Source organism: Thunnus maccoyii, chromosome 11 (assembly GCF_910596095.1).
Source record: "Thunnus maccoyii chromosome 11, fThuMac1.1, whole genome shotgun sequence".
NCBI classification, from domain to species: Eukaryota; Metazoa; Chordata; class Actinopteri; order Scombriformes; family Scombridae; genus Thunnus; species Thunnus maccoyii.
Window position 1 is genome coordinate 24,676,253 of NC_056543.1, and position 12,750 is coordinate 24,689,002.

General features: G+C 44.0%; 1 long non-coding RNA gene across 3 annotated transcripts in view; it reads right to left on the minus strand.

The window, feature by feature from the left end:
• Positions 1-12,750, minus strand: part of LOC121907424 — a 39,279-nt gene that overhangs the window by 15,692 nt on the left and 10,837 nt on the right. For all 3 annotated transcript variants that reach the window (XR_006098867.1, XR_006098868.1, XR_006098869.1), the window contains exon 3: positions 11,648-11,799. This is a non-coding gene — a long non-coding RNA (uncharacterized LOC121907424). The remainder of the gene's footprint in view (positions 1-11,647; positions 11,800-12,750) is intronic.

Here is a 12,750-nt window from a genome sequence, read left to right on the forward strand (position 1 = left end):
TGGGCCACGACATCTGTGGATGATATACAACCAAACAAAAGCCAGAACAACTCGACAAAACACCACACAAAAGTTGTCAACGAAAATTAGACAAATAAGCAGCCATAAAGCAGCGAGGGAAAATGCTCAAGGTTTTCTCTTCACTCAGCGGTCGTGCACGTTTTGTTTCTCCATCACCTCTTTGCCGCCTTTCTTTTTTAGCCTTAATTGCAGTTTACAGGGAAAGGGTAATCACTTGTGAAACAGGGCGTGTTATTTTCTTGCCCAGAGTGTGAATCCTAAGCAGGCCAATCGCCAGAACTATCGCTCCATCTCTCCGCTGGCTGAATCCTAATGGCTGGATGGAGAGAAGGTGCGTAGGGAGCGGGGAGAGAGAGAGGCTGACAGCGGGGCTTGACATGGGCATTAAATCATGCCCCGAGGAATCCTCCATCCACAGGCTCCTGACAGCCGCGCTGTCATCACGGCCAGGCCACTTCCTATGCCTCTTGACAACACTGGAGCAGAATTAGTCAGAGCATCAGATGTAAATTGGCGCTGTTCAAGGATGATAATGAGCACCAAGATACATGTCGGTGTCACTGACGGGACGCCATCATGATTGGCTGTCCCTCACACCGTGCTCCATTAGGTCTAATGGTATTCAGGCCAGGTACGGGAGGAAGGCGGGTGCAAGAGGGGGAGCAGGGGTGGACAGGGAGAAAGTTTTCTGTTGTGATCAGTTTGTTCCATTTGATATCTGTGCATGTTGGTTTCTGCAGGACTATGTGGCCAGAGAGTAGGACATTTACACAAGGTCCAGACAGCCACTACATTCAGCCGTCCACTTACTGACATGCTGTCCTCTCCATCCGTCTCTCTCACACACACAACCCTCTCATTTTTAAGTTTGAATAATATAAGGCATCACTTAATCTAAATTCCACCTCATCTTGTATTATATTATGTATGATAGTGACATTTGCAATAAACCACCTGTCCAAGAATGACACCAGTTTTATCCCAGTTTGAGGTCATTCAGTAAAACTCTTGGCTCGCTAGTTTTCTCTCTCTCAGTGCAGTATGTATGCATGCGGCGTGTACAGCTTGCTAACATAATGCAGTAATAGTTGCCAGTGCCATTTTCCCTGCCCATGCTGAGGATGAGCCAGCCAGAGCCTGCCCCAGATGCATACATTTCCCATAATGAGGCAGGTGGCCTCGACAGACGCTCGGTCGTGTGGGTGACACCGTGTACACCGCAGCTCTGGGCATCTGACTGACAGACAGTGCCAGTCCCTTCCCTCTTCTGCTCTCTCTCTTCTCTCTCCCTCTCTCTTGCTACGTGTCTTCCTTGCTCTTCCTTCTCTCTCTCTCACTTTTGCGTATTAAGTTTCTTTTTCTGAGTTTGTGCAAGTATGTGTGTGTGTGTGTGTTTGTGTGCGTGTGTGTTTCTGCTGCTTTGTTTCACTATGGGGTTTGGGTAAATTCCTCCACTCCATGGCAATTTCAAATGAAGATAGCTGAAGGTCATTAATGGAACTGCCGCCGCTGTAACAGGGTAAAACTCACTGTAATTAAAAATGAATAAATAATTGATTATGTATATTTTCTTGTAATTGGCTTCTCGTTACCCTTCTACATGCTGAATGCTAATTGGTGCTGGGAGTTGATTATCATTTCACTATGAAGTTAGCAGTATATCCAGAGAGATGTTGAAGATGAAGCTCGAAGGTCCCATCATGGCCATGTCTACAAGAACCAAGGTCAAGCCCCCACCACCCCCTTTTCCAAAAAAATTACCAGAAAAAAAAGGAGGAGTGGTCAGAGCATGGAGTGATACAAAATGCCCCGCCAGCCACCTAATTGAGAGTATTTAGCAAACTAGCATAGGATGTGGTAAATGGTAAGGATTAAGCCAGAGGCCCTAAGCAAGAGGATCTATTAACAAGGATTCCCCAAGGCCTAACTAAAGACTACAGATTAAGACGGCAATCTAGCAACAGAAGCTGCTAGCTGATTAAAAAAAAAAAAATCACACATCTTTAGATTAGATTACTGGCAAAAAGAGACATTTAGTCATAAAGTCAGATAGAGAAATGTCAGGCATGCAATTGTCAGCTATTTATTCTGTCACAAAAAGTTACAAATAAAATACACTTCATTCGATTCTCTTTGTCTTAAATACTGGTGATTGTGTTTCAGTGTGTGTGTGTGTGTGTGTGTGTGTGTGAGAGAGAGAGAGAGAGAGAGAGAGAGAGAGAGAGAGAGAGAGAGACAGAGCAGAAGTCCCAGTTAAGTTGCTTGCTCAGTCAGAACAGAGACAGCCACAGCCTTTTGTGTCAGGCTTCCTAATGGAGTCTTAACGTGTCCAGCAGTGAACAAAGACCAGAAACTCTACTTCTCCTCACACTACCTGCCTTACAGGACGCCTTCTGTCTGTCTGTCTCACTGACTGGAGTGTCCTCTGACTTGCCTGAATTAATTTTCTACAACAGGCCAGGCCTAGGGCAGCTGTGTCAGCATTTTATGAGCATGGCGAGGTCTGCGGATTTTAGCACGTCTGGTCTATAGGCCCGCATGTACTCTGACAGTCCTGTCAGGGAACTAGAAGGCAGAAGATGCTCCTCTGCTCCTCTTACAAAAGCCTGTGTGATCAGCTGCCTCTCTGGAATAGCTTTCAGAGTATAGAAAAGCTAAGAAATGCTCACTTTTGCGATGTCAGACATTGCTGGGATGTTACAGAGATACAGAAATAGATTCTTGTGGCAGCTGGAAAATAACAGAAAATACCTGGGAATTCAAAGCACAGTTAAATGGTACTCTAAATGAGTTTGTTCGCACGTATTTCAGCCTGTTTTTTCATTATTGTTTGTACAGAAAAAAAAACTCTGTTCCTAGAAAGACTAACAATGTTGGTGCTAGTTTTCAGCACTAGACAGCTGCGTTGTATTGTACTGTAGCAAGCGACATATTTTTCTTTTTTGTTTTTGGATGCGTTGTTTTCGTCTTTGAACGCTCTTTCCCTAGTGTCCTCCCGCTGCTTTCTGCATGTTTAATGTATCAGTCATTCAGGTGGGGAGTGACTGGTATGGCATTGTCTTTTAGAAGGGAAGAACTCTCTGTTTTCCAACTGCTGCGCCAGGTGTAACTGAAATTGACACATCTTTCGATACATGCAGGAAATATGTTATTGGAAGAGACATCTTTTATTCTCCAGAACTTTACATCACACACGATCTTGGCCGAGCGCTCTGATCTGAATCCCTCTGTGGATAAAGGGGAGGGGAGGGCTGCACATGTATGTGTGCAAGTGAGTGTATTAAATAAATAAGTCCAAAGACAAATCGATTATCACAGAAGTGAAGAAGTTTTCCAGGGGAAACTAGGGAAAGAAAAAAGAAAAAGTTCTACGGAGCTACCACAATAGAAACACTATATTATTGTAAATGTAGGAAAATGATTGTACAAACTGCTGCTGTATGCATCAAATGTGGAGAGTTCAAAGTTCAGACTATAGGACGCAGCGGGCTTTGTATAATTCAATATTAGCTTACAGTATTGACCAGGACCAAAGCAAAATCAAAAGAATCAAAAGAATGATGGAAAATATGTTGCTCTGCCACCCATATCTACATGGTGTTACTGTCAAATTCATTAGCCATATTCTGAATGAATGTTATCAAACCAGAATAACTGTTCTTGTTTCAGAAAATCACACACCCTGATGTCTCTGGCCTTGCTCTTTGGACAATGATAGCATTAGTGCCCTGGGCTCTGGACCCAGCCTGGCTAACACCTGGACCAGGGCCTGAGCTGTTGTGGGGGAGGCAGGTAAACTAGGCAAGAAATGAGAGGATGCTGGTCCTGGAAGCGTGACACTACTTGAATCCACACGCAGGGTTTCAACCCAGGATGTTTGAACATAATGTCATTCAGTAAACGCACACTGGCGTCTATTACAGACACGTATCTGTTTGAATGTGTCAGAGCTCCTCCGGATGTTTTCTGGCCCCAATCATCTTGCTTAGATGTGTTCTCTCTGGCCTGGTGAGTGTAAATTTATCTTGGACTGGCTTGACACATTTAAACTCAGGCCAGGGTGTTTGAACTTGAGTGCAGTTTGGCTCTGTCCAAGGCCTCAGCTCACTGTCAGACTCTCGCACAAACACACACATACACCAGTTTTCACTCTCTCTCCTGGTCTCTCACTCCCTTGCGGCCCCTCATCCCTTTGTTGGAGTATGCATAACCGTTGAGGGAGTGCCAAACTGGGCTGAGCCTGAGATGCTGATACAGTAGAAACCTGCTCTATCCCTTTAATGAGTACACACACACATGCACACACACTTTCCACTGCTTGGCTATTAGGCACCAAGAACAGGAGGAAAACTATTTGAAAGTGAATTTTAGATATCCGGTCGTGGAGCTTTGCCTGGGAGTGGCAGCCGAGCAGAGGTGCAAGCAGCGCACACACAGACACACACACACAAACGCAGACACACACACCTCATACACCTCACTGTTTCGGCTCCAGTTGCTCTCGCACAGCATGGATGATCAAAAGAGGCCAACGGCTGCCGACCATTATGCCAATGACACTTTGAGTAAGAGTCCAGAGAGCGCAGCGACATGACAGCCATTAGGGATTGAAAGTGAGACTTTAAAGGAGGGCTGAAGGATAACTGTCAGTGCAGAATCAAAGGCAGAAAGTGAAATCTTCATAATGTATTGCACTGGAAAATTCCTGCTCTAGCTTTCTCTCTCAACCACTCGCTCAAAAGTATCCCATACACAGCTACGCCATTCAATTCCCATAAAAAACATGAAACAGCCAGGAACAAAGGGTTGATGAGGGGAGTTCAGAGACTGGCACTCTGTAAATGAAAGCGAACAGCGGTGTGGGCCATTGTGCGGGTGGTAGACAGATAGATCATTAAGGACTGGACTAGGTTACAGTCGGAGCAGAGGACTACTAGCTAGCAACTCCGGCACTGCACCTGTGTTTCCCCCCAGCTTAGATCCAGCTGACAAATGTGACTGAACTAGTATGGCAGCACAATTAGAGCTAATGGATCATACTCTGTGACAGTTACAAAGAGGACCCAAACTTTTTTCAAAAGCGCCAGTAAACGCTTCATCGCCACGCATCCAAAATACAGCTTCATGTGGTAAATTTGCTATGATACTTGAAAATCCATAAACTGGGACCAGACAAACTCCCTGATGTCTTCCAACTTTTATTTGTCCACTCATCGTTAAAATTGACAAAACAGAGGGCGGCTTTGTGTGTTTTATTTTAGCACTTTTCATTGCCGAAATCAAGGCCTGCTGCTGGCACTGACCAAACACTCTGCTGCTCTCTCAGCTTGGCAGAAAACTGCCTCTAATGTGTCTCTCTGTCGCATAATCAAGGATTTCACACTCTAAATCTTTGATCTGGGAGAACCCTCTCTGATGGGAGAACCCTCCAACCGCTACCACACACACACTGTACACACACCCCTCTCGGATCTCTGATCTCCCTCCAATTAATGATGTCAAATGAGTGTGTTTACAGGCTCATTAGATTACTGCTGCAGAAGTAGAGCACCGCCCTGCATCACCCAACACACACACACATGTATGCACACTCAGACCAAGACTCTCTGTCTTGACACAGCCCTTGGAGGTAAGCCTGATGGCAAAGCACCAAAGTACTATTGCCACCACAGTCATAGCTGTGGCTCTGTGGCTCTGTGTGGTAACTGAGCCATGATGGCACAAGTCCACACACACACACGCACTAGATGTCCAACCCAGCTGGACCAGTTTGGAGGCTGTTCAGGGCCGGTTAGGCTGCAGCCAAGCAAATCCCCTGAAGAGCTCCAAGAGACACAGACTGGGGCCAAGGCCTGGGGACAGACTGACAGGTGTGTGAGTCCCAATATAAAGAAAAGGAGACACATTCATTGATGAACGCAAGATAGAAGAAATACAAAATGAGAGAAAAAAGGCAGCAGAGCTCATCAATTCTTCATGTTTCATTTATCAACCAATCAGTTTTTGATTCACAACAGCTTGTTACCATGCAAAGCAGCGTGTAGCCTTAAAAAAGACCACATGTGCAGATCTGTGTGCACCATGCAGACTGGGTTGAGTACATCTCCACTGCCCCCTGTTGGGTTGGAGGTCAGCCTCAACCCCCTACTGAGAGCGCCACGGGCACGCACTCTCACCTTAACACCCGCCAAGGGGCTTGCTCAGACCCCTTGCTTTTCAACCAGCAGTAATTATGACACTAATGAGTAGAGTGTGAATCAGAGGGTTACATGCGGACAGGAAGACGGCTTTGACACGCTGCTTCAATTACAGAACAGTCTGTCTTTGTAGAACCCAAAGACGAAAGGGTTTGAGAGGAGTTAAGAGGATGAGAGAGCGAGGGGAGACGGGGGTTGGAGGGGGGTGGGGGGGGCAGATACGGCCTCTGTAATTCATATTTAATATCTGCATCTGTGTTTCACAGTACCTAGCAGGCCACCAGTGACGTAATCACCTCCTTAATTGGGTAGTAATGATTGTTAATGCATGAATCATGTGCGGCAACATTTCCCATCAGGAGAATGCACAAGTGAATGCACCAAATGCACAAACTAGACAAGAAAATGGTGTTGTTTTAAAAAAAAAAATAGAATCAAAATTCTGTTGTAAAACTGACTCTAAGCATTATGTATGGTTGGAAATATTCCCCTAAACACTATGTGAGTCTGGTAGTTTTCTCCTCGAGGAATTCGGCTAAAGAAAGCATTTCCTGACAGTGTGTGTGACATGGTGACCTCAGCTGGAGTGACATAACCTGTGGCGGGGAGCGCTGGCTCAGCAAACACAGCTCTAAACAGTCACTCAAAACATCACAACATTCACACGCCCCGAGGAAAACACTCAAACACACACACATACGCACACTCACAAACCAGGAAGTGACACTGACAGTGACAAATACCTCTTTCAGGTATCTCTCAGTCAGTTTACACTTACACACACACACACACCAAGTGAGGTGCACAGACACACAAATATACACATACAACAGCTGGGGCTGGCACATTATTATTCTATTTAGGTTTAGCAGCAGTACCTTCTCCTCCCATTGGGAATTTGATAAGCAGGAAAACCACTGCATTTTTCACATACACCACACACACACACACACACACACACACACACACACACAAATCCATGATTTTCCTCTTCTGCTGCCTTCCATCTTCCAAGTCCTCTCCCCAAATTTTCCCCATCCTGCTAGGAAAAAAAAACTTACTGGTGGCAACAGTCCTCACGGGCTTGATCATATTAGAGCCATTACAGCTGAGGCTTTTTTTTTTCTGTATGTTTTAGGCCGGGCATCTTTTTTCTATCCTCTGGTCCTCTCTTATCTCGTTACACACTCTTCAGGCTTTGTGGTTAAATTATGTATTAAGGTCAATGTCAAAACACGGAAGATGTGTAATCTGCAGGGAGTTTCCTTTTATTCATTATTACAGTGAAGGCTGAGCACAACTGTCAGCCAGCCACGGTTGTGCTCAGCATGGAAGCTTATGTGCTCAGCGGGGCCCCACCAAGCCTCTCTCCCTCGCTCTCCTCTCCCCCTCTCCACCTCTCCCTTGGCTTCCCCACCACCACCACCCTCTTCATCCTTCCCCCCCCTCCTCTTTCTCCTCCCGGACGGACCCCTGATAGATTTACCCAGCTAACCCGTCTCACTTTGGGATCTCCCTCTTCTACCGCAGCAATCTTAGAGCTGTCAAGTGCACCTATATGCCGATGTCATAAATCTGAAGGAGAAGAATGTGCACGCCGGAGAACAAGGAGAGAGAGGAGGTAGAGGAGGAGAGCAGGGAGAAGGGGGTGGGGGTGGGGGGGTTATGTTGAGGCAGGGGAGGGTGTCATGCCATCCGCTTGTAGTTTAGGGAATTTGTCTAATCTGGAATCATGTCAGGATACAGCAAGGCTACGCAAGGCACTCCCACTCCCCCTCCCATGTGTATCCACACTTGTACACGAGTGAATGAAGGAAGAAGAAAAACAGGAAGATAGAAAGCTATAGAGAGAGAAGCAGAGAGAGAGAGGTTGTCAATGTCTTACGCTCTTTGTTTTAATTCAAGGTAAACTGGCATTATGTGTTGACAGGACAAGCTATCATCTCCTTGGATTCTGCTGTTCTCCACAGGGATTTGGATCTGGGGGGGGGGTTTGCGCCTTCCTCTCTCCTGTCTCACAAAAGCTCAACACTTGACCCCTTGTTTTCTCAATTGCTGTCAGTCAATGTCAAAGCCCCTTTTCTATGTCAGATATGTACTGACAGCTGTGACACAGCCTTTTGAGGTGTGCCGGACGCCTTTAACCTTACTAGGATTGCAGATCTCTTCCTTTAATGGCTCACGGGGGCAGGAAACAGTTTGATGAATCTGGTCCAGCTTTGCTCCAGCCAGTGTAATTATCTTCCGATTAGATTAATTCAGTTAGACCTCAGTCGCATTTACAATACTAGCAGCATTCCTGGGAGGCGACCACTCTGTCATGTTAACGATTACACAATTATGTCTGTAAGTGGTAATAACTGCTGTTATTATCAACCATGTGACACGCAAAGACCCATAAATAAACATGCAACAATGAAACAAACAGGCACATATATGCATCTGTGATTCAATAGGGGTAAAGTGGAGAGGAGAGAAGAGGAGAGAAGAGGAGAGAAGAGGAGAGGAGAGAAGAGGAGAGGAGAGGAGAGGAGAGAAGAGGAGAGGAGAGGAGAGGAGAGGAGAGCAGAGGAGAGGAGAGGAGAGGAGAGGAGAGGAGAGGAGAGAGAAGTAAATTTAATCACTGATGGAGTGATGGAGAGGGGTTAAAGTACTCAACAGCACCCAGACAGTGAAGCAAGGAGGCCAAGGTTGGCTTTCTTTTGAAAAAAAACACACATCCTCTCTCAACCTTCCTCCTCTCTCTCTCGCTCTGCAGCCCTTCTCCTGGTGGGTGCATCTTCTCTCTCTCAACTTCACGTGTTGTGCTTAGGAAAATGCCTCCTGACTGGTGGGCCTAATTACTGGCTCTTCGCTGACCCATGCCGGGCCAAGGCCTCGTCAGAACACTGATTCAACATGAGCCCCGCACCGGCCAGCACCTCACACTAATGAATACTAATGAATAATTATCACTGGCTGGCTGGCGCGCCGGCCCACTGCAGGGACACATGTTAACACACCCGAGCTGTAAAAGCATAGAGGCCCTTATCCAGAAAACAGGCATCTCAGTACGCACACAAGGCTGCGCAGGAATATGCAAGTCTCCCTGAAGGGATGAGGAGGAAGCATAGAAGCCCTCAAGGTTAAACAAAAGCAACACAGAGCGCACTGACCCCTGTGAGGACTGTTTTGATTGTCACGACCTGTATAAGGATTCATGTATATCGGGGCGTGCTGTGGCAGTTGATATAGGTTAACCAGACGCTGAGAGACTCTGAGCAGCAGCTTGTTTGGTGATATGATGAAACATGTCAGCTCAAGTGAAGTGTCAACGATCGGACCAATGGAAACCTATGCTCTGCTTCCTCCAGCTGTACTGTAGTAGGAAAGCTATACTTCAATAGGACTGGGAAGGGCTGGTTATTGGATTTCAACCAGGGACAAAGTGGTGAATAAAAAGGTTGACAACCTGTGACCTGAAGTCAACGATCATCATAAAGCATCTTGTGTGGAAAAAATTGTGTCAGAAAATCATTGATGGATGTTTTTAACAAGGCTGGGATGATATGTGGATAAAATTGTCAAAGAAATATGGATATTTTTTATTTTGTTTGAAAACAGGGTATTGTATCAGACAGATCAATGCAAACATCCTGCATCACTCTAGAGTGAAAATGCTGAGCAATGACGAAACATAAATAAATACATTTACTCAAGTACTGCTATTTTACTGTACTTGTGCATTCCCATTTCATGCTACTCCATATTTCTACTCCACTACCTTTTAGAGGCAAATGTTGTCTTGTAATTTAATCCATCACATGTAGTTGAGAGACATAGTTATTAGTTACTTTGCAGATTGTGATTTCTCATTCAAAAACATGATGCATTGCTATAGATTCAAATACCCAACAGTATGCAAAGTAGTTCAAATTAGCCCCAGCCTCAAACAGCTACACTAAAACTCTGATTACACATTAATGCATCAATAATTATGATCCAATCATATAATATACATACATTTTAAAAGCACTTTAAATCAGGCATTCTGCATTGTTAGTACTTTAATTTTTGATTCTGATACTTCTGTACTTTTGAAAACAGCACTTTTACTTGGCGCATTTTTAAATTGTGGTATTGCTACATTTATTTAAACAAAGAATCTGAGTCCTTCTTCTCCTGCTAGTGCTGAGTTATGTCTTGGCTGACAAAATGGCCTGTCATATCAATTATTAAAGTTATGAATCATCATTATTGCGGCAGATCACTAAGCTAAGTACAGCTTCAGTAAGTAATCTATGAGCAGAGCGTTTGTTTATGCATAAAAAATAATTCACATATTGATTTCATTGTGTTATTGATACATTTATAACCTTTTTATGTTCAGTCCTGACTTTGGCACCAGATTGTAATGATGATTATAATGATTGTGATGACAATTACAATCAGAAGAAAGATTTATATCAGCTTTAAAAATTAGCCAAATTCTGTTCAGCAAATAAAAAGCAGTGTGTTCCAGGTGTCAACTTATTGCCACAGCGGCGATATTTGCATCTGGCAGATTTTTGGATGGAATTACACCAAACTGTCTAATACTGAGTGTGAATGTGTGCGCCTGTGTGCCTGTGCGTGTGTGTGTGTGCCTGTGCATGTGCGTGTGGGCGCGAGAGTGTGTTTTCCCCTTGTGAGGAAATGTAAAACTTCTTGGTGTGTTATTTTTCTCCCCACCGTTTGTTCTTTTGATCTGTGTGTACATTATCTCCAGCTCTTTGAATTTCAATTTCACTGTCATGTAAGCTCTTTTCATCACAGCCGACGGTTGCAGCTCTAATAATATTCAACTTTTAGGTCACAGTGGAATGCTAATTAGATTGCTATTTTAATTAATATGTCCCTGCAGGTTTCCATATCAAATCAGTTTTAACACTGTATCGTGCACTTTGAGCCAATAAATTACAATGAAACCCCAAAATAAAACCACTTCAAAAAAGGGGGATTTTAAGGTGTACAGGAACAGCTCTCGTTTGAACTGTGTTTACATAAATTGCTTATTGTTGCTTAATAAACTGCATAATATTAACCACGTTGGGAAGCGTTTGAAACTGTTTCAATAAGCCATAATAGATGTTTCTATTTTCTTCTAATAAATCCATACATGAACCTGCTCACAAGATAAAAGCCCCAACTTAGCTGGTTATTTTCAAGGGCAGCACAGTGTTAAATGTGCTTTAAACAGGAGGAGATAAGTGCAAGTGTAATATTACAGACTGTGTGTGTGTGTGTGCTGCTGATGGCATTTAAGGACTTAAAAGTGCTTCACTTTCCATCAGAGTGTCATTTGTCTGTCAGCGTTTCTATATGTGTGCATGTGCATGTACATTTATCTGCTTGTGTGTGTATGTGTGTGTGTGTGTGTGTGTGTGTGTGTGTGTGTGTTTGTGTCTCACCCTGGATCCTCAAATGGTTGTTCTGTCCAGCTCATGGTGTCCCATTCATCATGTTGAGAGGGAACGAAGAGGCCTGGGATATGAGCACTGCTGTATTCCTCTCATAATCAAAGGTCATGCTGGGGGCCAAGTGTTCAAATTGCTTTACTTCACTGCAAAGCAGACACGCACACACACACACACACACACACACACACACACATACATACAAATTAGTTGCCATGCCAAATTTATGCCATGCTAAATATGATGCTCTGGAACAGGTATCACTCTAAACTTGCTTTAATTGTTATATTTTATCTTTAAACAGGTTGTATATTTCCCATAACAATAGACTGCAATACCTGCACAGCTAACTGGCAAACACAGCATCTTTCAGTGACCTCTGAGTATATTCCTCATCTTTAATTCTTCATCTTTATTTGTTTTGATATATTTGGAATGTTTTTAACAAATATGATTAAAGTTACGTTTTCGTCCAATGTTGCTCCCTTCAATTATGCTCTTACTATATCTCAATTACTGTAAAATTCTTTCTGGACCACATTCACAAACTGCTACTTTCTGCACAACCTCCTTTAAGAACAGGAGAGCGAGGCTTTTGCACACTAACCAAAATTGATATTCATGGATGGGGAGGAGGGGAGAAACTATTTGGATGTTTATTATACTTTAAAATGAAGTGATCCGCATTTCGCTGCCTGCGAGGTAATTAATGTGGGGAAATCTTGAATTAAAGATGTAAATCCTGACACTTTGGCAGGGGGGCCGGTAAGGGACAGTGGTCTCCAAGGTCTAGATTATTCTTAGCGTATACCAATTAACACCATGTATCTTCTTTTATGTTCACTTCAATTAAGAGCCTTTACAATTTTTAAGTTCTTTTCTTCTCAGTAGTTAGAGAATGTCAGAGAGACTGATCAAAGGCATTAGCTGCCGTCCGCGCACCATAGGTAATGCTGCTTTGCATAAAGAAATCTGCATATTGCTAAGAAGGTTTTCATTTCATTTTGCATGAATTACAGAGCCAGAGATGCAGTAGTAGTAGATCGAGATGGGGAGGTGTGATTGCACACATGTACACAAACACACCAGACAAAGCA